Source organism: Alexandromys fortis, unplaced genomic scaffold, assembly GCF_014885135.2.
Source record: "Alexandromys fortis isolate MF-2015 unplaced genomic scaffold, M_Fortis_MF-2015_v1.1 scaffold_8_9099976_23576923, whole genome shotgun sequence".
Taxonomy (NCBI): domain Eukaryota; kingdom Metazoa; phylum Chordata; class Mammalia; order Rodentia; family Cricetidae; genus Alexandromys; species Alexandromys fortis.
This window is the reverse complement of record NW_026067899.1, coordinates 4,833,687-4,861,009: the sequence shown is the minus strand read 5'-3', so window position 1 is coordinate 4,861,009 and position 27,323 is coordinate 4,833,687. Positions and strand designations below refer to the sequence as shown.

General features: G+C 37.5%; 1 protein-coding gene across 1 annotated transcript in view; it reads left to right on the top strand.

Annotated features, from left to right (window-relative positions):
* Positions 1-27,323, top strand: part of B3galt1 (beta-1,3-galactosyltransferase 1) — a 482,035-nt gene that overhangs the window by 250,143 nt on the left and 204,569 nt on the right. The window contains exon 3 of the mRNA XM_050123307.1: positions 10,441-10,505. The gene's annotated coding sequence lies outside the window, so the exon portion shown is untranslated. The remainder of the gene's footprint in view (positions 1-10,440; positions 10,506-27,323) is intronic.

Below are 27,323 nucleotides of genomic sequence, written 5' to 3'. Positions count from 1 at the left end.
AATGTACTTTCCTTTCGCCTATCACTAAGGGAGCAGCAATTGCTCTACTCATCAGCATTGCTTTTCTTACCTACTGCTTTTTAGTGAATACCCCAAACTCAATAGATTCGGAACATGAAGCTAATAACGTGACTATGTGTCTATGAATTGGTTGTATATGTCGCTGAATGATTCTGCTTTCCCAAATAGTGATGTTTAAGACTTCGGTTCCCTGGAGCTTTGGTTGGCCATGTGTATCCAATATGATTCCCTCACATCCCTGGAGAGGTATTGACTGCTTCATGGCCACTGGGATAATGCTGTCTGCCCCAGAGCCTTCTGAAGTTTCCAGAAGTTTTGAATATGGTATTTCTCATGGGGGTGATGGTTGGAATCAAAATAGGAGCATTCCCAGCATGTCAGCAGCAGATCTCTTCAGGTCCAGTGATACTGGATGGTATTTGGTGACATATGGTGTTATTTCTGCCATATTCTTTTAATTAAGGCGTTAGAGGAGAACGAGATTCAAGGTAAGGTAACTAGAAGTAGACTCTACTGTTGCTGAGAGAAATAGGAAAAACCATGTTATTTGACCCACTCCAACTGCCCACCAGACTACAGTTTCTCTACCCATGGTACCTTAGGTAAACCTCAAACCCGTAACCTCAATTTTTATGTTTTAAAGCTTAAAACTCAAAGGTATTGAATTTTAGAGACAAAACCAAATTAGATGGAGCTGTGATCCTCTCCATATGCCCGAGAAGTCCTTAGAAAAGGATAGGGAAGACAGTCACATGTGCATTTTTAGATATAGGCTATGACTGTGAGTGGCTACCAGCCACCAAATGTAACCGGGGAACTTAGCCCAATCCTAGCTTGTTCAGGTGCACAAACTTTCTGTCCTATGTCTTTGCCTCTTCTAGTGTTTCAACACAGTTGGTTATGTTGAGTTGTCTTTTGTGAAGTTACTGAGCAAGGTTAGGGTAGATCATTTGCTCCAAGTTTTTCAATCATGTTGACTTCTGGCCTGATCAAATATTCTTAATTGAAAGAAATATATAGGGAAGGTTCCTAGCTGAACTGAAAATTACTATTATTATAACTAAATTAAATCCAAACAAGTTATACTATAAAATTTGCATAGACATCTAACACCTTAAAGCCCATGGAACATTGTTCCCATAAAATCCTTCATTAGAATTTTCTCTAATACTCCATTTCAAATTTTGTCCATAAAAAGCTCGGAAAGCTGTCTAAGAAAGTAACATCCCATTAAACATAGTTTTCTTTTTTTTCTAAATAAACAGCTGGTTGAATGGATATCTCTTCTACTTTATTATTCCACCAAACTATATCTTAGGAGAAATATAACAAAATTGGAGCTGTTAGAAGTTTTAGTTCACTTATTAAGAAAGATTAAAAAACACTGTTGTGACTTTGTTTATCTTGTAAAGGGATTGGGGGAAACTTCAACTATTTGGAGAACTAAATTCTGTTCTAAGGAGAACAAGAGGAAAGGCTGGAAGTGACAGTTACACAATTGGTAGAACTCATTGTAGGAAAATATTGCTATAAAAATATTGTAAATTATCCATTTGAGTTTTAAAGGTGTAGGACCTTGATCCGCCATCTCCTGAAAGTGAACAGCGTCCTCGTGTAGTCGAAGGTGTGTGGAGTGGCATATTGCACATGAAGGCATGTACAGGGAGAAGTTGTCCTGCAGTGGATCCAGGAGGTGGTGACCTCATAAAATGTGTGGGTATGAATTCTTAGATGTTTGGGAATGGGCACATTAATGAAGTAAATTAGATGTTAGCTAATTAATTATTGGTGAGTTTCAAGCACTGATAGTGTTAAATAAGCCTGTCTAAAATACTGTAAGATTCCTTTCACTTTGTTACTTGTTTTCTTTACTGCTAGTAAACATAGCAAGAACATCCAGGAAGTGTCAATCTGTGTGTGTATGGGTGTGGTGTGGTGTGTNTCTCTCTCTCTCTCTCTCTCTCTCTCTCTCTCTCTCTCTCTCTCTCTCTCTCTCTCTCTCTCTCTCTCTCTGCCTTTGTAGAGGAGAAACAATAGCCAAGCTGAGACACTGATCTGAATTGGCAGTGCTTTCATGAACTGTGACTTTACTGGTGCAATCCGAGAATGCATTGGTGCCTCAGGCATAGAACATTTTCAATCCTTTACAAACATATTTTGAGAAAAATGTGGAATTTTTTTTCAGTATGGATTTCTACTCTAATTTCATTTGAAAATCACACTTGCTGTGAAATTCTCAAGGCCGAGAAATGAAATAGTGTAATTTTTAGCAAGTGCCAACAATTTCCATGTGAATGGTGCCTTTATTGAACATATTTTAACACTCCTGCGGATTAATAATGTGTTAGCAGAAAAAGGCATGTTGAGCCTGGTGCAATTATCCTTCCATCCCAATTATACTGTGACATTAAATCTTGTGACATTTAATAAGAAAGGCCATTTCACCCATGGCTACCTCTAGTGCAGACGATTTATGCAACAGTGTTCCCATAGACAAAATTATGAAAAGAAGGCCTTCCAACAGGCTGATATGTCTAACTGCCCATGCAAATTAAATAAGGTGTACCAAAATATATAAGCTGTTAATGTTATGATTGCCTGGTACCTGAGACAAAAGGAAGATGAATTAACCACCCTGGCTTTTATCTGTTGCAAAATAAAACAAATGGAAACTGGTGACTAATGGCGTGGAAACTTCCTATGAGACTCAGGACTCTAGCTTTCTGCCCATAGGAAGCCTTTTCAACTTGGTTCATAGTGTATGAACCAAGGTTTATTTGCTATTTGTTTCCCATTATTTACCTATATCATAATCATAGGCATAGGCATACTTTCTCAAAGCAGGTTTGACTTTAATTAACTCAGCCTTTTATAATAAGATGTTTTATGTCTATTAAGCATAGGTCTTACTGGCTTTCTGGAGATTACCTGGATCCAATCATCATTATTTTTAGAATTCGCTTTCTGTCCACATTTAAGTTTTATGATTGAGTTTCACTTACAAAAGTGTTGAAAAGGCAAAAAAAATCATTTTTTCAAGTATCAGGTAAGATACCTGGTTTCTAGAAATGCAGATATATGGATTATGGATAATATGTCTACGCATTGCCCAGAAGATGAAGTTAAGAAATGGGCTGCCTGTAGGGCCCAAGCAGAGAAGTGATGGGCATACTCCTGAGTGCCAATCACAAACCAAGTTACGGTGCAGTTATGCCAGGCCACACCGTTCCCTGTTGTTGGAATAAGCACAGGCTCTGTAGCACTGAATGGACAAAAGAGCTACAGAACTGCAGTGTACTGCAAGACAATTTCCATCGTCAAGTGAAAGCCAGTAGCCCCAGAGTTAAAACACATTGCTTCTAAACTGAGCATCTGACTGAGCATGTGATTTTCCGCTCCTTAGACCCTTCCTGTTGTATCGCTACAGTGGTAAATGGTGTTTGTGCACCTTGAACTTCCCTTTAAGGATGACCTTGTCTTCTGAAAGGTTTTCCCCCCATATTATTAAATAGAAGCAGAAATATTCAAATGTAGATACTAAAAATTCACTTCGGCTCTAAGAAATTTTTTTTCCTGCAATGAGAAAAAACATGTAGCAGATTGTGTAATGTGATAAAGAGAACAAGTGGTCTGTTGATAAATCCCATTAGTTCCCAAAATTCCTGGGAGAGGAGACAGCTGATCAAATGCCTTCACATGTATCATTAACAGTATGTCTTTTTAGGATATTGGCTGTCGTTGGTGGGTAAACAGAATGAATTTACCTCATTGCACAGTCCTATGGAGCTTCATCTCCTCCTGTTAAAGGGCAGTTAAGAAAATTGCCAGTTTCTTTGAATGATCTAGTGTGTGGCTTTTATCACTAGATGGTTAATGCATGAATAGTGGGCCTAAAAAAATCCAGTATTTTCTCCCCTGCAGCCATGTGTTTGCAGTAAATGTGACATTAACCTTTTAAAAGCTTTTGCCTGAGACCAAGAGTCAAATGGTTTTAGCAGATGTTATTAGGCCTTTTCTATTATTTTCATTTTTTTTTCTAGTGGTGAAACGTGCTTCTGAGTACAGCTCAATTGCTATGCTTTTGCATGATAAATTAGCATAAAATTCTATAATGCAAACTAATCAGGTCTTTGAAAATCCTGTTATAATTTGTATGAAAATATTCAATCTGTGTTCTACAGTTGCTTTGCATAGATTAGGTATCCAAGATGTCTTTGTGCCTTAAAGTCCTTTCTTTCAGATCTGGTATCTTTTCCTTTCCTTTTGAAAAGTATTTAATACGTTTTATAATTTCACAGATATTTCATAAAGCTAATGTATAAGTTTTACAATAGAAATGTTTTCAATCTATTTATAGTAAAGAATAATATATTAGCCAGGTGGCGGTGGCACATGCCTTTAATCCTAGCACTCTGGAGGCAGAAGCAGACAGATCTCTGTGAGTTCGAGGCCAGCCTAGTCTATAAGAGCTGGTTCCAGATCAGACCCCAAAGATACAAAGTAAACTCTGCCTCAAAAACGAAATCAACAACAACAAAAAAGAAAAACATATTAATTTTAGTAGCAATGGCAAGTCATATCTGTAAAACATGGGGGAAAGGTTAAACATTAATAATTAACAATTCCTTACCTTACTTGCACTTTCTATTCTAACTCCCATTTTCATCTGATATCGAAGACTAGATTTAAATATTTTATCCCACTTGAGATGTAAAAATTAATTTATATTATTAGATTGTGTCATTATCTAATAATATCTTCATTATATAGAGAAAAGTATGTTTTTATATGTGTTTATATATATATTTCATAAAGGATAACCATTTACGGAATCTTGGAAATCAAGATTCTTTAAAAAGCCCTGTGCTCGATGGTCCCAGCTCCCATCACAACTCTTGGAATGGAAAGTGTGAGATTATTGACCAAATCAAGAAATTCATATAAAAAAAGACAGTTATTATATGTGAAGAAATAGAGATAGCAAAATGTCATCCATGTAATGGTAAACTTTGGATTGAGGACATTGTTCACAGGTTATTTCCAATGGCTGACATACAAAATATTGGCACAGGGTGAGCTATTTAACATTACCTGTAGGAGGACCCTCCATTGCTATCTTCTAGTAGACTGAAAATTTTTATAAGTAGGCACTGTGAAGGCAAATTTTTCTCTCAATTTTTCATATAAAGGTATGGTGAAGAAACAATTTTTTAAATCAATAACTATAAGATGTCATTCTTTAGGCAATAGGGAATGGCAAAGGAATTCCAAATTATAGAGAGACTATTGGTTGAATAGCCTATTAATAGCTTTTAAATATGTAACCATTCTCTATGTTCCAGATTTCTTTTTAACAACAAATACAGGAGAATTTCAAGGGCTAGTTGATTCTTCAATATGCGGAGCATAACCCATATAGATTTCTTAGATAACCATTTTGAAGGTAGGTCATTGGTACCTCTGAAGGTTTGATAGTTGGTTTGATTCAGAATGTGTATTACTAAATTTCTGCTGCTATTTATTTTTACAAATCTTAATGGGAAATACTTTAACACAGTATTAGTATTCTGTTCCTTATGGACTGTCCCCACTACTTTTGCCTAAGTCATTAGTAGATGGTTACCGATGGTTGCCTATCTGCACCCCACCCATGTACTAATTGGCATCCTTCTGTAACAGATGGATTTCGTTGTGCCCTGTTGATTTGTTAATTTTTATGATGAGATATTCCTAGATATTTGTTTATTCTCAAAAATGCTCTTTAATTATTATTTTGACATTCAAATTGTCCTAGATTTTACTAATAGAAGTTCCTTCATGCTTTAAAAAACCCTGAGGGTTCCCTTTCCAGCTATGATCTTTAGGCCGATGTCCCCAAAGTAAATGACATAGGCACTCTAAACTCCAGGCCTGTTGACCAAATGGAAAATATTTCAATCTGTACATCACTTAACACAGCCACAAAATCTAAAAGCCCAGAGGCATCATGACATGCTAACAATCCAAGCTCCCTCACTACTTATTACTTTTTGGCAAAGGTATTTCAGTAGAAACAAGGATGCCATGCATTTTATTGAAATGGGCAGGCTGGTTTCTTCTTCCTTCTTTATGTGTTGTATACATTCGTGGAGTTTTAGAACAAGGTAATGTTGAATGCTATAACAACTTGTAGGTGCCTAGCAACGATTCTCTGGAGTATAAGTGAGAAGTTTTTGTTTTGCTTCTATTCCTTTCTAAGTGTGCTTATTCCGAATGAACACTCTCCTGTGGCTTTAAATTCAACCTGGCTCTGACAATACTCACAAGTATAGCTCTAAACAGAAATGTATTTGGTTTTCCCTGCCCCGCCCTCACTGCTAGTACTTTTGTCTTACTTTCTAGTGCATATCACAATTTGCAATTAGATAATTATGTGTAATTATGTGTAATCATGTATAATCACCTCACACTACAGGGCACTCGGTACTAAGTGCATGAGGCCAGGGACCAGCTCTTTCATTCATTCAACAACAGTGGAGTGCCTGGTCATAATAGCTGCTTTCGAAAGAAAACTTGTGTATCCAAAAGGTATTTACAAGGACATAAACCTGCATGGGCATTGTGCTGTATTCTCCCCAGCCCTTAGAATTGTCACTGAAAGGGGGGAAATTATCCTGATTGATGAAGAGAACAAATTAAGAAGTAATTTGCAGTTGGAAGTTTCTGTGATTACAAAGAGAGATACCTTCCATATTTTCTGGCACAATTTTGTGCGCTGCTTCCAACATATAGGAATATCATTGCTTCCCAGAGGGTTACAGTGTGATGTTATTGTATTATACATCACTGTCACTTTCTACTGTAGCATCTAGAAAAGTGTTCCATGACTGAGTTTGCATGCCATGTTATAAAACTTTTGGATGTGAAATCAAGTAAATTCTATCACATTCTCTCAGAAAATCCGAACCTCAGCTATGAGCGGTGGTGATGGTAATATTTACTAGTTATGATAAACAGGTACTCCACACCGATACCTGTGTGGCAGAAGCCTGATGCCCACAGTACTTGTGCCAGTACTTGTAAAGGATTGATGAATGCTTTGTCTTCAGTGAGCTTTTTGTATCAGTTATCTGTTGTGAAAAGTTTTTATGTTGTACGAAAATTAATCCTTTAAATCGCTCACTCATTCATGCCTTCTGTGTACTTAATATACTCCAGAGACTGCAGCTGCCAGGCACAAAGCAGAGTGTAAATGTGCACTGGTGATCAAAAAGGAATACTCCCACCCCACCCCATCCCCCCCCCAGCCTGCACAAGTTTGGAGTATACACTGATAATGATAGATATTTTTTAAAAAAATAAAATATTCCTGGCTATTAATCAGTTATAATGATAGGAAAATAGCGTTCTGAGAGATGTCAGCAGGGTGGCCTGTTTTAGCTCGGTTGCGTGGGAAATCATCTCTGAAATAAAGATGTACTCTGAGGGGAAGCCGGTTGATTTGTCTTTGGTTATTTGTTTGCCTTTCTGATTAGGTTTACCCAGCAGCTATTTGTCTCCTGGAGTTTTAAGGGCTGGGATGTCCCAACTCAAGGAGCTGGTAAATTCATTTATCAATGAGGATCCTTCCTCAAATTGGAGGAGAACCAAATTCTCACTGCATAAAGGGATAAGAACAAAGTGTGGTGCAGGGGAGAGAGAGAGCGAGAGCGAGAGCAAGAGAGAGAGCGAGAGAGAGAGGATGAGCTCATTTGCTGTTTTTCCTGTCACTGTAATAAAGTACTTAAAGAAAGAGAATTAGTCTCTCGCAGGAATGAGCCCTCTTATTAGTTGTCCAAGGCAGAGTGCTTAGCCTTGAAACGATGTACACACCACCCATAAAAATGGACTCAGCATATTGTATTTACGTGTATTTGTAATACAGACATGTTCATAACAATAATTAGATAGAAGTAGTCTGTCAACATGAAAGAAGGAGGGACATGGTGGGGGCTTGTGGTAGTGTATCAGGAAGGGCTTGGAGGGGAGCAAGTGATATAACGCTATTTCAATTAAAATGCATTAAAATAATAAAGAAATAATAAGATCAAAATGAAACAATTTAAGGAAGAAAGAACTTATTTGGAATCATGATTTGAGAGCATATAGCACATGATGTCAAGAAGGACATCAGGGTCTGTGGTTAGGGCAGCAGGAGCAAATAGCGCATGCACACATTCATCTTTGTGGATCCTGAAACAGAGAAAGACTGAACAAGAACTGGGGACATGTTAGAGCTCTTAAGTGGTCCCCAGTCCAATTATCCACTTCTTCCTGCAAAACCACACTTCCTGCAGTCTTCACAACCACTCAAAACAATGCCACTGGCTGCAGATTAAATGCTCAGACCCAGGAGACTGTGGAACACGTTTCAGACACAAACCATAACAATAGAGAGAACACTCTGGTGTCTCTTCTCCTACTCTTCCTAGAATGAGATTTTTTAATTAACTCACAAAAGACAGAGACTAAAATATTCATTATGGGGGTTAAAATATATTAAAAATGAGCATGATTATCTAGCTACAGATAGTGACAACCTGGCATATCTGCAAAGCAGATTAAAATCTATGTGGCTAAAGCACCATTTGCAAGAGGCAATGTCTAGAGCAAGACTAACATCTAGACTGGAGAGGTACTCTGCAGAGTCTCAGTGATGTGGGAAGGAGTTAGAATTATACAATTTACTGTGGAAAATGAGAAATTGTTCCTAATTTTAACCAAGGACACTGTGTTCTTCTATACTTAAAGATTCTATAATTACTTGCAAGGGACTTATTCGTAACACCCAAGTCAATTCTTGTGGCACTTTTGTGGTTACCTTGATGCATGTTTAACCAGTTGATATGGAGCAAGGTGACACTATGTGTTACTTCTTTGGTGCTCTGATTTTAGTGTTTCCTGATCTAAGAAGTGCCACATTTTTCAAACATTTTGATTTATTAATTTTATTAAATGTTCTCTTTCAATTGGTCCTCTGTTGGAAGGCTGTCTGATGTTCATGAATCTAATAGGAAATGATAAGACTTACTGAGAAAATAGTTGGTACTAAGATGTGCATTGCAGTCTCCTCGCAATGACCTCACCATTAGCAAACTAATCATATATTAAATAAGGTTACCTCTAAGCAAAGTTTATTAGTTGTTTAATCTACGACATTGATTAGTGGATGAAAACATTGTGACCAAGGGCTCTCAGGGACATTTCTGTATTTTCCCTCTCAGAATTGAATAAGTACCTTCTAGTTCTTCATAACTTAGGGTAATATTCTAAGGCATAATAGCAGAGAATATTGAGAATTACATACATATATTAAAGTGTCACCTTGCTATAATACGGAGAAAAAGAGAAAAAGCCAGAGGCCCCTTAAGTCTCAGTAGCTAATATGAAGATGAAGGCAACCTGTATCAGGATCTGGCTTAGAGTAGAGATAGACAGAGAGGCAAATTTAAGGAGACTTGGGAAAGTTTCCTTGGGTACTTTTCTGACATCTTCAGTTGGAATTTCACATTTCCAGAGCACCTGCAAAGGTTCAGTGCATATAACTCTTACATTATGAGAGACTAAAATATGCTTATAACTTATCCATTTAATTCGTTTATAAATATGACCATTTACATCTTTAGAGCATGATGTTGACACTGACCATTTCATTTAGACTATGGTTGGCATTACTTTATTACTGCAGTTTTGATTCAGTTATTCATCTGACATATATTTAATGTCAAGATTAATGGCTCTTAATGACTACTATACCAGTCGCTTTTAGGCATATCTTATTCCTTGACTTATAATACTGTTATTAGCCAGCTTGTGCTAACAAGGATTTGCCCCATAATCTAGCAACTTTATGCAAGAAAATTTCCTCCCATCACCACGCTAAAAATTTCTTTTCTCTCCAGAGTGGAAGGTTTAGTATATTAATAAAAAATAGTTAACGACAGCCACAGATGTGACAGCTATGAAGTACCCATCTTTTTTTATTTTTAATCAATTCAATTAATACTCCATCCCTTGATCTGAGAGGTCTCCAAAAAAGAAAGTAGCAATTGATGAATGTTTTGGTCGCTAATCATGAAGATACAAAAAGTAAAAAATTTCAAGTTAAATATAAGAATATTTTTGTTACAAAGACTGAATAGTAAAGACACGAAGGCCAAACATTTACATTGAATTTGCCCAAAACTGACCAGAAAAGAATAGGCATAAGCAGAAATGCAAGTAAATAAACATAGAGCATAGGTGGCGTTTGCATTCTGAAATTGATGTTCACAGCAGCTCAGTGTTGTGGAGATGTTTTCCTCCAATACCTATGTTCTAGGAAAGACACCTTATGCCCACCCCAGTGGTTTGAAATTTCAACCACTATATCCAACAAAATGTTTTTTCTCTCCTACCCAGGACTGACTTGGAAAAGTGATGTGGACCAACTCTGGCCGAAGAAGCATGAAGACTAGTCTTCTGGGGTAAGTTAAGAAAGATTGTCCACTGGTAAATAGACATATGAAAAATCTACATCTTTCAGTGTGGAATAAGGAGAGCGAGTGTGACCTGGAGATGTGGACATGACTTAGAGCTACTTCTGTGAAATGATGGGGACAAAAGCTATTGCCCCCAAAAAGTGTGTGAAATGACCAAGATACTAATGATTCTGAATCACTGATTTGACCAAACCCAGAGATGAAAAATTGTTAACTGCAAATTAAAATTATTAATGTTTAAGTCATTTTGATTGGAGCTTCCAAACTTGCTGGCTAAAACATCCTGCTGTGAGTCACCATTTAGGTTATGACTTTTTCATCTTTTATTGGTTGCAAAATATATGCATTCATATACGTGATTGACGATTCAGAAAAGATGTTGCATCTTATAACCGAGATCATCTTTGATTCAGAAAATGTTAGCAAAAGTAAGGCTAATTAATTGTCGACACATCACCCAATTCCATCCATGAGCCCTTTCTAGCAGAAAAGGTTCAATGGGCATGAGGGATGTGCTTTATTAACTAATAACATTTAGGGAAGATAAAGCATGAAGGTAAGTAAGTGCTCTCAGACCACCAGCGAAGCAAAGTAGACTCTTTTTCAGAAAGGATGCAAGGGGAAGAGTCATCTGAAATATGGGCCTACTAGACAAGCTAAATTTATTAAGCTAAACAAAAAAAAAATGTCCTCAACAAAATCTTAGGACCTACTGTGACCTCCCTGTCTTTCAGGGACAATGAGACCCAAAAAGGATAAAATAGAAGGAGATGGATTGGGAGAGATATACCTTTACCACAAGTCATTCTCCCAGGCTTTCCAAAGGGTGTACGTGTATGTGTGCATGTACATGTGTGTGTATGTGTGTGTGTGTGTGTGTGTGTGGTTAGAGTTTAGGCAAGTGCATGTGACAATGTACACACAGAAGACAGACAACAACCTCACACTTCTCTCTTCATTTTCCACCTATTTAAAAACAAGCTCTTCTTATTGTTCCATGCTGCATGCACCAGACTCGCTGGGACCCAATCTTCCTAGGGTTCTCCTGCCTCAACACCTTCCATATAGTAGTAGGAAGAGAGGGACTAAGGACATAGACTGCTGCATCCTGCTTTACATGAGTTCTAGGGGGAGGTGGGCTTGGGTTTCCTTGCTTGCACACAAAGGGCTCTACCCTTTAAACCGTTTCCTCAGTCCTTCTTTGAGTCCTGAAAAGTCTCTCCTCTCTGTTGACATTTACGTTGAAGTGTAGCAAAGGCAGGTCCTGATCCATCCAATGGCTTTAAACTGCCCCGTGAAAGTCTTTCGAGGAACTTAAGACAGCATAGTACATCACTGAAAACTTCAACCTGACACTCATAGTCATAATTATTAAAAAGGAAAGTCAAAACAATTGAATTATTTTACATGCCACCTCAGGACAGTTATGTGACATCATCCGGCATCCAAAGCCACCTCTTGGAATAGTCGGGATTGTTTTAGTTGTGTAAATAAGTGCACGCATTCCTTGCCCAAGGTCAACTAGAAATCAGAAAGTAGACTTGGTCTCTATGCCTGTCTCACTCCCAGACCCAAGATTATATCCTCCATAAAATACTGCCACGCAATCTCACTGAGACTGATTCTGCGTTTCACCATGCTGAAATAGGTTTAGAGGTATATCCCTCTTTCTTCTGATTTGTTCTTTATTAAACACTTTATTTGCTTTGGTGTATTATTTGCATTATATAAAGACTATTCGTGAGAAATATCTAATATTTATTATTAGAAAATAACCTATAATTCACCATTTTGTTTTTAATTAATGAATGGCTACCAAAAGTTTTTTTAATCCCAATGGATCAGCCAGCTAGTTACGTTATATCAGTGTGAAGTACTCACTGTTCTCGGGCCCAAATTTCACTCTGAAAAAAACAGAGGGCTGCGTCTAAATGGGACTAGATTTCACAGATGCATCTTAAAGGGTATAGATTTTATTTTATTCTGCACAAGTAACTTGTCACAAAGGTACCCTGGATTTCAGAAAGGCTTTTATAGATATTCAGATTAAAAGTACGAGTAAAATAGAAATATATGAACCTTTCTAGCTTCTCCTTTCAAATACTTTAACCCCCGAGTCACGTACTTCAAAGCTCTTTTAAGTGCGGACTGGTCCGAAACACCAAAGGCCACAAAATGCCATAGAAGCGAGAGTGGGTGGCTGACCTTTGAGTCAGTCTAGTCTGGCCTTGCTTCCTGTGACCTATATGGTTCATGGTTTGGGCCTTTTTACATCAGCTTTAGAATCGCTTTACATGGAATGCTTTTAAGTAACTGCCGGATGGCTGAAGTGGTTCCCCTAACCAATCAGTGCTTACTGCAGTAAAAGGCATAATGGTTCTCACGTGGCATGACTATTGGAAAGGTAAAATGAAGACATAAAACGGAGAAACACCTGAGGAAGACTGTGGTACTAAACACTAAATCAACTGCTTTGTGGGAGCCTAGCCAGTTTGGATGTTCACCTTCCTAAGCATGGATGGAGGGGGGAGGACCTTGGACTTTCCACAGGGTAGGGAACCCTGACTGCTCTTTGGACTGGAGAAGGAGGGGGAGAGGAGTTAGGGTAGGGGGAGAATGGTGGGAGGAGGGGGAGGGAAATGGGAGGCTGGGAGGAGGCGGAAACTTTTTTTTTCCTTTTCTCAATAAAAAAAAAGTAAAAAAAAAGCAAACTTCACACTGACTTCACACTGGTTTGTATTTTGTGTTTAGACGAAATTCGCTAACAAAGCATTTTCCTTGTCAAAAGAAACCGTTAGGCCAGTGTTGTAATTAAACCCAAGACATGTTGTATTCCAAACTATAGCTCATCAGTTTGTTTGCAATTAATTTTCTTCTTTGTAATCTTCAGACACTGACTCTTCTTTCTGACTCTCATTTACATTTCGTCATGCTTGCTCATGGACTTAAAAATGACCTTGAGCACATGACAAAGGTACACTAGGAAGCCAGTGAGCATGGTTATAGCTCTGCTTCTGTATGACCTCTGCTTGAAAAGGGGTCATGAAAATAAGACACCACACTGGATAACAGACAACATCCGTGCCCAGAATATGTTTGTGGGTATATGTCTGTATCTGTGTGCATCTCTGTTTGGCATGTCTGTCTGTGTGCGTGCGCACGCATGTGTACATCTGTGTGTCTGTCTATAGGTCTGTACATGTGTATGTGTTTTCACTGCAGGTATTTAAAATTTGAAACCATGGCAATATTTGTGGGAAAATCCAAAACAATTTCATTTTGAAGGAAATGATTTTCAGCTCAAGTGAATCTAAAATTAAAGGGGTTGGGGTAAAGGAAAGATAGGTTTGGAAAGGCAGCAGAAAGTTGGCCATGACAAGAATAAAAAAGATATTTGTAAGTACTGTACCTTTTTCTGTCTTTTGTTGTTATAATAACAGTGGCTCTTAGTCATATCATGATATTTTATTTTAATTAAATAATAAATAATAGACTCAAAACAGTTGCTCTTGTTTTAAACTAAGCCCTCTGTGGACTTCCCCTGGTATTTCCCCGTGAACTTTGCTCCTCCCCTTCATCCCAGAAGAACCTTTGCGGTCAACAGTACCAATGCGTCAATATGTTTACCCACCTGCTCCATCTGCTGATATCCTAAAACAACCACTATGTAGAAGTCAGGGTTTACTCTCCTTGCACAGCAAGAATGTCAAGGTAGGATAACATCTTTTGAGCAATGTTATTAGATTGGCCTGAAAACGTTGCCACATAGGAAATACTTAATAGAAATGTGTTTGAAGAGAACAAACAGTTCTTTTCAGCTCCTAATTCTTTCTCTTATTCAGGGACCAAAGAGCAAGGACATGTCGGGGGAAAACACAATTGTCCCTTTCTTCTTTCTATGACTGCTAATAAGCAGATTAGTGAGGGATGTTAAGACAAGTGAACATACATGGTAAGAATTAACACTTGTGTCTCTTTACAAAGTGTATTCTGTGAGATGATAATAGTAAAATTATTTACTTTTAATCACTGTGGAGACTCTTGGAGCCCTTATTCCTTATTCTATAACATTAGCACACATAAGCATGCTAAAGAGATGGGGTCAGGAAGTAGGAGACACTATGTTCAAGGTCTCCAGGACCTTGGTGGATCACAGAATAAAACCTGTACACTTTCTCTTCAAGACAAATAAAAAGACAATTATCACAACATATTGTTGTGGTCTCTTAATTCAGTCACTATGGTATCTGTGACAAGAGTCTCAGGCTGTGAATCAGTTCACTTTGTGGACCAGTAATAGCACAAATAACAAAAACGCAGAGGCAGATATTGGGGTTCTACCTGAATATCAGAAAAGCAAAATCAGCCAATCCACTAAGAACTCTTACCTCTTTGAAACCTTCATCTGAAAAAAGAGCTAGTTACTGTCTCATCTTGCCTTATATTCCTCTTTATGGCTGGAATTAAAGGTGGGCACCACTACCGCCCAACTTCTGTGGCAAACTAGTGTGGCTGCTAGGATTAAAGGTGTGTGCAGTCACAGCCTGACCTGTTGGCTGACTAGTCTGACTGCTTTGCACTGACCTTCAGGCAAGCTTTATTTACTAAAATACAAAGGAAATAGCACTACACACTGGAATAGAAAGATTAGCTCCTGGATATACTGAAGGAAGGCACTAGAGCTCAAACTGCACTGGAAGACAGTATGCCTCCCCCTCATGTTTGGTTGTCTTCTTTTGGGAGAAGTATTCCTTTTGTTACAGCGAGTTCCTTTGTGTCCAGTTTCCTGGGATTCAGTTCCCATCATGCAGAGGTCATTCATGATTGACCCATGGGCTCTTCTGGGAAGTTAGCGAGTCACTGTGTAATTTTTAGTGGCCGAGCAAATAAGGATATGACTGGTTGATCAAAGGTCAGCCCTGATCAAGAGCTCAGGACACAGGGTTCTTGTGCCCGACTTTATTCTGTCGGACTATAGCATTTCACAACTGGCAGTTTGAAATTTTGTACCACATGTATAAAAATTCCCTCACTGGAGGTTGGCTCTGTTTTCCAGGGGTTCTCTCGTTCGTGGCCTTCTCTACACAATGACAGCTTCATGCTTATCCCATGATTTATTCCATAGCCCGACTAAGTGAAAGCCCCAGGAAGATGATGTGTTTATTCACTATCCCGACTCATTTTATTCCAGTGCAGTAGAGAATAGGGCACATGGATGACTTTTGCAAAGTGCCTCACAGCCAATACTTCCATTATTTGAAACATACCATGAATTAGACGTGAACTGAAAACAGCATCACCGAGTTACATTCTATATCCACGAGATAAGCGCTTGGAGCAAACAAAGCTACTAATTCTAGAAAAGGCAGATTATCTGGTCAGATGTGATTTTTTTCAGTATTGAACGTGCGCAGAACTAATCAACCAGGAGAGTGGATTGTTCATCTTGTAAAGTTTAAGTCATATGAGAGTTTGGATGGCAAGACATCATTGTAAAGGTCCCATGAGTGTCAAGGCCAGCACTGTTCTGGAAACAGATGAACTTCATGTACTTGCCTGAAGTTATTAAACCTTGGAATCTTTTCAATAACTTTGCTTGTTTTAATTTCAAGGTCTGCCTTTGGGCATATAACTTACTCATCACATAGATGAGAGTGCCATGCTTCTTATTTCGCACCCAGAATTCATGAATTTATACTATGTTACACTCTTATTATAACTGTAAATCTGTGAATCTGTACAGTTGGTTTCCTGCGTGAGTTATGTTAGTATGAGTTAACCATAAGACAGCTTCTATGGAGAATCTTTCCCTTTCATCCTCCTGATTTTTTTTACTTCTTTCCCTAGTTATAGTGTATGTCATTATAATGTAGTCCTTTTCTCTAAATTGTTTTTAAATGAATTCATCTATGTTTTCATTAAATGTTATAATAAAGAATAATATCAAAAGTTAGGTTGCATTATTCGCCTTTTCTAAGAACGATACATAAAAGTGGATAGCTATGAAAATGAAAATTGTCATGGACCTAAAGTTGTCCTGCAGACCATCATGTATAAATACTATTAAAGATATGATGCCTACCTGCGACTTCTTGGTGACCTTGGATCATTAAGTCCTTTTCATGTGTAGAAATTATATACTAAGTAATTGCATAAGTAGGCGTATCACTTAACTGCTATTTCTGGGACTTTATTTTTCACATTTAAAATCAGTTTACTTTACAACTTTAAATCCATAGTGCTAACAAGAAATGGCTGAGATTCAGGTAAGGCAGAAAAATACAGACAGCATGTGATCTCAGAGAATAAACTTCTCTCATCTGTATGTCTCACTAAAACGGTGTTGTTAATGTCTCTGTATTGTCTTAAGAATTGAATGATATTGGTTTCATAACATCTGTTTTTATGAGTCATACAATGTGAGCAACAGTGGTGAGCCCTTTAAAACATGTGACAGAGATAAAGTTAAAAATAAATGATAACATGATGTTTCTTCATAAAGACAATGTAGTTTTTTAAGTATGAAAGGAAACTTGTTCTAGATTATGAGAGATTTTTAAAATCTCAGTACCCAAATTCAATACACTGTGTTTTATTAGTAAAATACAACTGGTATGTATAGAAGTTCCAGATCAATCAATTGATAGCAACTGGGAAATACTTGGAAATGTTTTAATAGTCAGTAGATATTATTTTGTGTTTAAAAATTATTGCTAATTTTATCAGGCATGACAAGGGCTATAGAGGATCCTGATGGTCACATAGGTACTTGGGAATAAACAGCCATTCTGGGACACCTGCAGTTTACTTTGAAGTGACTCAGCAAGAGAGAGAGGAAGAAGGGGAGAGAGGAAATGGGAATAAAATAAGCAATTAAGGCAAAATTTTAGTAATTTTCATCCAGATTATTGTATTATGATGGTTTATTATACAAAGCTTTTGATTTCTTGTGCATTTGAAAATTCTTACATAAATAGTTTTTGAATGGTGCATCTGCATTGATATGCAGAGATGTTTAAGAAACATAGAGAAAATAAAAGAAAAAAAACCAAGGGGATATGCAGGACAGTCTCATGTGTATTTCCTTCCCTTCCGTTCTAGTTGCCTTTATAAGGTTAGAATAATAAACAGGAAAATATGAGTCCTGGCTTATTTCTTTTTTTTTTTTTGAAAGTCTAGTAGAATTAGGGGAATAAGCAAAAGAAATTTACTTTTTGTGTTTTTTTAACATTAATTTGTACGGATTCATATGTAGCTTCAGTTTTATTTCTAGTGTTGATATTAAAGTATTATCCAAAATTCTTTGAGTTAATCATGATTAGCCTTTTACCCCCAAATTATTAATGTTTCTCTGAAGTAGAAGCTACCCTGAAATATGATAGTGCACATACTCTGAAAGAAATAGCTTTCTACAAAATGCCATCTGGCCATGGTGTATCAGTCATAAAGAAACTCAAGTCAGTCAGGATACAAAGTACAAAAAGCTGATGATAAGACTGTGGGATGCAGATTCTCCATGAACCAGAGTAGAAAAAGTATCTAGGTAATTCCATTCTAGACATTCACACACTCCACAGACACACACACACTCCACAGACACACACACACACACACACACACACACCATATATAAAACACACCCACTTTCACAAACACATACACTTGGTTCATCTGTCTCTTTCACCGTTACGGCTTTAATTTTTTCTGTCTCTTTCTCAGCTAACTAGGTGACAGTGTTGTTTTAGAGAGGAAGACAGCATCTATTTCTCCAGCCTTTTTCTTCTTCTTGCTCTCACCAAGCGCTCTTTTCCTGAAGAGATTAAAGAATAAATTGACCGGAACTAGGAAGTAATGGGCAGGCTAAAAGCAACTTTGTCAGTAGCTGAAGAGATTATGACTCTCCAGAGGATGTTAACTCTGCAATCTTGCTCAGGCCTGCTCTGGTGGGGACAGGCAATCCAAGGCCAAGAATGTTTAGAGTCAGGGAGGTAAATGTTAAGGTCAGTTCTAAAAGGCGTTCTATGGCAGCTCTTCCACAGTGTCACAATGTACTCCAATGGTTGATGTCACCCGTCCCAGTTCTCTATCAAATCCCTTCCCACAATCCCTGAACCCATAACTAAGGTAAATTAGATGGTGACTGGATAACATTAGCAATGGTGAGCAAGGCCAGAAGTCAGAATCAAGCAAGCTGCTTCCTCTGTGGACTTGTGGCGAGTATTTATCAAGTACAGGACACTCTATAGCGCTTCGTAGGAATAATAAAAATTCGCCCAAGTCAAGTATTGATGAGATGGCTTCATGTCTGTACTGACCCATTGGATTTTGTCCAGTCAACTTCAAAATTCTGCCTGGAGTGTCATCACATCATACGTTTCATGGCAATATACATGGGATACTGTGTGATGCATATTTCATATTGTTTTGCTAAAATATGGCAGCATTGGAACAGTGTTCATAAATGGAAAGACAGTTTAACTAAATGACATTTTATGGCCTTCAACTGAGTCACCCTGCTTACACTGAGTTTCCGGGATCCTTACCTCCTTTTCATGTCTCACTGTATCTGCAAGTATCTTACAAGTCACAGGGAAGGAAAGAGAAGAAGACAAATACCCTGGGGTTTACTGGCATAATGATTATTAAGGCTCAGGGTGGAAAAACTGTACCCATCATCCAATAACAGCAATCCCAGAATCTAAACAGTCTTTTAGTTTAAAAAAATACACACACACACAAATAGTTTGAAAATCACATTGGATTTATGCCATTCTTTGATTTTATTGTCTATTTTCTTTCTTTCGTTAAGGGAAAGGATGGAGTAGTATTTTCTAAGCTGATAGAGAAAAAGATCAATCTGACATGAAGTTCTTGAGTATTTCTTGGATATCGTTTTCAGAGTCTATTATAGATTTGAAAGTCTATTAATACAGTAAAAAGCAAGTAAGACCAATAAAGGATTCCAATTGCAGCCTTGACATCGATTCACTGTATAAACTTAGACAAATTACTTTTCTGGCATTGGATTTCCTGGTCAAATAATTCAGTTCCAAGGCATTTTGTTTAGTCATACACTTTTTTGCACCATTGACCAGTCTATGGCACAAAGAAAGACGCTATGCTAAGCTAATAGTTTCACCAACATAAACTTCTCATTGAGATGTAAATGATGAGGACTGCGCACATGGCTCGGTAGTTAAAAGCACCGACTGCCCTTCCAGAGGTCAGGAATCTGATTTCCAGCAACCATATGCTTGCTCACACTGTCTGTATCTTTGGATTCCCACTGATACTGCACACATGAGATGTACAGACATTCACACAGGTGAAGCACAGATATGCATAAAAATAAGTAAAAATTTAAAAGACACAAGCAATAAAGGTATGAGATATCCAGAGGAGTTCAAATCTCTTTCTCTCTATATATATTATATATGTTATATGTATAATGTTATATACATATAACAGATATGTTATATAACGCATATTGGGGAAATAAAACCAGGAGTAAATCAAACAAAAGTATTTTATACTGTTTTTTCAGAACTTTATACAGAAAATTAAAGCCAAAATTAATATATATAAACCATGTTATATAACATATTATGTATTTTATATTACATAGTAGGTATTTACTCATATAGTGTATATGAGAGAAAGAGAGAGGAAGGGAGATAATGAGAGAGAAAGACATGTTACTCATTATAACCCATGATGGATCTTTGATGTATAAAGATAGGTGTTCTAAATTATATGGATCAATGTGTATAGTATCAGAGCTAAGAAGTATTCTTTTGCAAAGAGAATATTTCCTTACCACAATTAACACAATACTAGACCATCAGACACCTGATTTTTCTGTGATTACAGAATTAATCTACATTTTATTAATGAACTTTGTTCTTATTAAAATATTTACATGTGAATATCAAGTAACAAAACTGAAAAATCATTTATTCCGTAAAGATACACATCAAGAAATGATTCATTTGGGTAACCATAAAGTTATTTATTCATAGTAATTTTTTAATAAATTGAAATTGTATCACTTTTTCCTGTGTTGTTCTATTTTTACTATGTATTAAGCAGTCATTGTGAACTTACACTGATAGACAAGATGGGCTATGCCATCTCAGGTCAGCTTCCCTCTTACTAACGAGCACACAGATAAAGTAACCTTGCAATAGCAGTACACTAAAATCTGTTGTCATTTTTTGCAAGTTTTTGAAAGACGCACAAGGTTTGTGTGGTCCATTTGTGTAGAAGTGATGTCTCATTCCCCAGATCCCGACACAAAAGGAGCCTGCTGACATTGTTGATCAAAAGAAAAATTTAACTGACAACCAAATCATTGAAGAATTAGCTGGCCTCCTTATGTGGCTAACGCCTCTGTTCCACACGCCATTGATGTGAAACCCCAAAGACCTACCAGGACAAGTGTGTACTATGTGAATTTGGATGAAAGAGGCCTTTATTTGAGCTGGCCTGTCACACCAAAGTAGGAAAATATTCATTTTAAGATTAAATGATAGATTAGAATATTGTTTTTCAGAACTCTAACTGCCAACAGTCTATATAAAATGACTATCTCTTAGAATAGGTTCTTTTGAACTAGGCAGTGTGCGGTGAGATGAGCCAAGTAGGGATAAAATATTTACCTGCCTCTTGAAGTTTCTCTTTCCCTCAGAATAAGCTGACCTCACGTCCTCCCACTTCAATCGATGTCGCTCAAGGCTGTCACCTCAGCTGTTGCCTCAGAACGGGGATGGGTGCCTTCACTTCACATCTGTGCTTCACCCTCAAAGTACACCGGGCTCTAGAGGTTTTCTTGCAATATGGTTTTCGGTACTGCTCTGTATCCATGACTAGCAATAGGAGGTTACATGTGTTTTTCATTTCTCTTCTCACTAAAGGCCTGAAATACAAGCATTTTGTTCTCAAATGGCTTCTATTTTTAGACTATCAATTTCTGTTTAAAGTTCTGATAAACTATTGGCTTGATTCCCCGCCCCCCCCCCCCGAACCTGTTTTCCTCATTACGATGTCATATGCTGTTCCCTGCATCCGGTTCCGTCAGTTGCTGGATGAAGACTGTATGATTATGGTTGGGGTATTGACCAATCAGATTACAGAGGAAGGCCAGTTTTGGCATCCTCTCCACTATTGCTAGAAGTCTTAGCTGGGGCCATAGGTAAAGGGAAGGGAATGAAAGATGAGAAAATGATTCTGTATCTGGAGTGTCCTCTGAACATATTTGAAATTTGCCATAAATACCCAAATCTTATTTGAAGACATCTTTATATAAGCCTTTTTTCATTGATTTCTGAGTCTGCTCCCTAATAAATATTAACTTACAACTCTGAAAGGGAACTAAATTGTAAATTGAAAGCACAAATGTGCGGTTAGAGTGTTTATAATTCAGTGGGAAAGACAGTCACCTGAAAAATCACTGATGATGCTATTTTAATAACACAAATCACCTAAAAATCTCTACATTTAGACATCGTAGCTTTATGCGGGTGCATGTAAACATAGGTTCTCACTTTCTTCTTTACGCTCACGATAACACCATTCCACCGTAGACTACTGAAATAGTTCTAAGCCTTCAGTTTTCTCCAACTTCAATAGTTGGACTGAATACGGAGGATATATTGTGACTCTTCTCTTCTACAATTTCATCTTGTGTAATATTTTGACAACAATAATAACTTCCAAAGTATGAGTCCTGCCAGGGTTAAACAGAATAATTCTCATACACCTTCAAAATAATGTTTACCAGATGATGGTACAAAATGTGTTAGCTTTTATTACGGCTGCACTTCTTCTTCATTCTCACTGACAGCATTGTTGGCACCACTGGGCATTCCCTACTGGAAACATCGTCCCGTACCTTGCCTTTCCTGACACACACTGTTGATTGGCAAAGCTTTTTTTCATTGCTGGCTCCTTTTCTTCTTAGATTTGCAAATGCAGGGTTGTTGCAGGGTTCAGCTCTTGGCTTTCTGTTCTTTATCTACACCCTCACCATAGTAATTGTATTTCATTCATAGCTTCAAAAGCTACCTCTGCTCTTATGACTACTATCCTTATACCCCTTTCCTTTACCCCAGACTTGTTCAGCCACATGCCTTCTTGCTGCATCTACCAGGCATCTCTACTTCCAATTTCCAATTTCCTCTACGCATTCCTTCCTCCCAGTTGACCCTTTCGGGGATACTTTTTCCACCAAATAACAGCATGGTTTTTTCTTAGGTTTCACACCATCCAATGCTTCTCTACTGTTTGGCTGATTGTCATGGGCATCACATAGTGCTAGTGTATGGCAAATAATTTCATTGCAGAGTTGGAGAGACCAAGTTCAACAGTCACCACCTTCCACCAGCTTCCTGGTATTACCGAAATTGTAGAAAATGAATGGCAGTGGTCACTAAAGACTTTCCACCACCAGAAGCTTCAACTGAGGATTTTTTTTAATTTATTTTTTATTTATTTTTTTTAATTACCGCCTCCTCCCCGTTTCCATTTCCCTCCCCCTCCTCCCACACATCTCCCCCTCCCTCCCCTCCCCTACCCCTCTCCCCCTCACCCCCCCCACNCAGTCCAGGTTCCCTGCCCTGCAGGAAGTCCAAGGTCCTCCCACTTCTATCCAGGACCAGGAAGGTGAGCATCCTAATGGGCTAGGCTCCCACACAGCCAGTTCATGTATTAGGATCGAAACCTAGTGACATTGTCCTTGGCTTCTCATCAGCCTTCATTGTCCGCCAGGTTCAGGGAGTCCGGTTTCATCCCATGCTTATTCAGTCCCAGTCCCGCTGGCCTTGATGAGCTCCCAATAGATCAGTTCCACTGTCACAGCGGGTGGGTGCACCCCTCGTGGACCTGACTTCCTTGTTCATGTTCTCCCTCCTTCTGCTCCTCATTTGGGTCTTAAGAGCTTAGTCTGGTGCTCCAATTTGGGTCTCTGTCTCTATCCTGATCCATCGCCAGATGAAGGTTCTAAGGTGATATGTAAGATATTTATCTCAACTGAGGCATAGAAGGCTTCATGAATTTCATTCTCCATAAAAGTAAGCTTTGTGAAATTCTTAGCTATGAAGAAAAGATAAAACTAAACTACGTTGAATATTTCTTGTGATTTTAAAGGGAAAATTATTTAGCTGCATTAGCAGTGAGGGATTCAAATGTCTTTTAATCTTAGTTGATTATTCAAATATTTTGACGACTTTATGTTCTAATTTTAACACATATTAATTCTACATATTAATTGGGTACACTGTGGTATTTTAACACATTCATACGGAGTACACCACTTTAATCAAGGTAGTTAACATTTTCCATTCCCTTCTCTCCTTATCTTTGTCATTTCTTTCTCTCTGTTTTGGTAAGATCTGTCTGTGTGTGCCAGGCACATGAGTACCTGTCAGGACATTTCTGTCACGGCTTTAGAGCTACTGAATCACACCAAGCCTCACTTCCTTCTCATTCCTCAATGCCTACAACTTTTTCTGTACTCTCCTCTAGGTCCTGGTTAATTATTACACTTCTGTCTAAGTGGATTTCGGTGTAAAATAGCCAATGTCCCTTAGTCAATATCCCCTAAGCTCACTTCGCAACATCTAATAGTTACCATTCAGTTATCAGGGTGACCAGTTTGTAGCTTCCACATATGGAGACACAACAGCAGTTTGTATTGTGTGTTAGGCTTATTTCTTAGCATATTCATGTTGTCACAATTGACAAAATTTCACTTTTCTTTGGGCTAAATAATATTCTTTGAACGTGCACATTTTTTTCCTTCACTTACTGATGGACACCTACTTTGACTTCACACCCTACATTTTTATTAAGTATGAGAATTCTTACGTCTCTCAGTTTTATTAATATTTATTGTTACTTTTTATCACAATAATAGCCATTTTGACTACAGTGAGGTATCTTATCGTAGTTAGTTTGGCTTACATTTTCCTGCTGGCTAAATACATTGAGAGTATTTTATTTTACATGTATTTATTATTGCTTTGTATTCCCTCTTTTGAGACGTGTCTATTCAGATCATTTATTTACCCATCTTAATTGAATTACTGTTTTTTTGTTTTATTGATTTCTTTATATTTTAAAAATACTATAGATGAATTATTGACATATATGTGCATATATTAATAAACATACAACAAATATTATAATCATTAACATTAATAAATATAATGATAATAATGTATTGATTTTTGCTATTGTTTGTTGGTTATTAATACATTGATTATTAGTTATTGATTAAATAATCATCTATTAATAATATTATTTGTTATTTTATTGATAAATGCTATTTTAAATTAATGAATAATATAGATATAATACATCAAATCAACACAATAAGGAATAAGATCATCTGATCTTCTAAGTAGTGACAAAAACTGTATATGATAGACTCCAACATGTTTTCATTATAAAATCTTTGAACAAAAAAGACAGCATTCTTGTAAGATAACAATCTTATAAGCACCAAGATAATGAATAGAGAAAACCTGAATGCACTTCTTTAGGATAAGTGTGCACACACACATTGTTTTTACTCAATATACTAGAGGAACCTTTATCAAAATCAGTTAAGAAAGAGATGAAATAAAAGGCTTGTAAAAATAAAAGGCTGAATTATCCCTGTTCTCAGATGATGTCATTTGTGTGTAGAGAAAAAATCCAAAGGCTACAAAAGACAATTAGAACTAATTAAGGAATTGCATAAAACTGTAGGTTATGAACACAACCCACAAAAGTCAGTGGCATTTTAACCTATGAGCAATCTCGTTGGGAAAGAATAATGAAAACAATCCCATTCTCTATAGCTATAAAAATAAAATAATTAAATTACCTAACAATAATTGTAACTATCGATGTTAAAATGAAAATTTTAAAACACTGGCAACCTTGAAAAGGCATGACACACATATACACACATTCATTTACGGGGAGGAAAATATGTTGTTAAAATGTACCTGCACTGGCTGGTTTGTGTCAACTTAACACAAACCTAGGCATACCTTGGAAGAGGAAGTCTTAGCTCAGTAAAATGTCTCCATAAGACTGGCTTGTAGGTGAGTGTGTGCACCATTTTCTTGATTAATGGCCGACGTGGGAGAACCCAGTCCATTGGCAGGTGGTCCTCTGTTGTATAAGAGTGTAGGCTGAGCAAGTGATAAAGAGAAAATGAGCTAGCAACATTTCCCCTGGGCCTGTGCTTCAGTTGCTGGCTCCAGGTTCCTGCCTTTCCTCCTCAAGTTGCTGTTGTTCATGGTGTTTTATCACAGCAACTGACACCCGACATAAGACAGTACCCAAAGTGATTATTGATTCATTGTAATCCCCGTAAAAATACCATGGACGCTTTCAACACGACTAGGAAATAAAAGAATAATACCAAAATCTTTATGGGAGCACAACAGACCTCTAAGACACAAAGCAAAAATGAACAGACAAACAAACAAGAAAAAGACAGCATTATATTGGCATAATCCGGTACCATCAGAGAGCAATAGTGATCCCAGAAATAAAACTACATCTAAAGCCAGCTACTCCTCAACAGACCTACCAGAAATATACGCTGGTGAAAGGATACCCTTTTCCATAAATGCTGATGAGAAAACTAAAATCTATATTCATAACAATGACACCTAGCCTGTATCCCTCCCCCTCCCCTTGTATTAAAATTAACTCATAATAAATCAATAGCCTAATACATAACCTAGAACTGTTTGCTAAAGCAAAGAACTGAAGCACTTTAAGAAACTGTAATAAGTGGTGGTTTCTAGACAGTGATTCCTAAAATGTAAATGCATACAAACAAACAGAACTTTATCTCTCTCTCACTGGCCAGCGATCATGATTATGACCAATATGACATTCATATTGAATTTTTTTCTAAACCCATGACACATACGCTTCATATACTTCATCCACAGGCACTGCTGGTATCGTAGATAAAATGGCACCCCATAGTCTCTTAGACTAACTTCTCAAAGTAAGTAGTAGAGTCAAGAAAAGAAACTTGGAAGCTAAGCAGTCTATGGAGAATCTTTATGATCATACTGAAGCCTGAATTTAGGATACTGCCCAATGCTACCCAAGACAGAAAAGAAAAAGGGAAAATCAGTGATGTTTCATTTCTTCAGACTAAAGCATCCCAAAGCCTCTTCCTCATGTCTCTGGTACTGACTGGAAGAGGCAGGCACACATATCTCCTATGCTTGACAGAATATGCTCTTCCAAAATTTTCACTTTTATGAGGTTCATTGAAATGGAGCATTTCCTATTTGCGAATGTTGGAGGCCCAAATGAGCTGGCACAGTGATTATTTAGAAGGGTGTGGGAAAACCAGAGCAGGCCTGATCTGCAAGGTGTTTATACTATGACCATACTGGCAATCTCTGTGTGGTTCTATCTCTCATGATGAACTAGACACCCAAGAAGTAATCTTGAACTAAATCACCTACATCTCTCTTTTATGTGTTTACAGGGTCGAGGTTTGTAATTGAATGTGAGTACCACGACAACTTAAACTCAGGAAGTAAAGTAAGGTAAAAAAAAAATCACAAGATGATTAGGAGTCTGGTGTTCATGGTTCCAATGAGAGCGTTTAGAACCATTAGTAGTAATTATTATTACTCAAATTGTTACGCTAAAGCAGTGCTGGTATTTTCTATGCTGGCAATCATTGCAATATGCAGGTTTTAAAGTCCTGAAGCAGAGGACTGTGCCTAAAGCAGTGTTACATGTGCTCAATTGTGCTCTTCCCGATGAAATAGAAGTTCC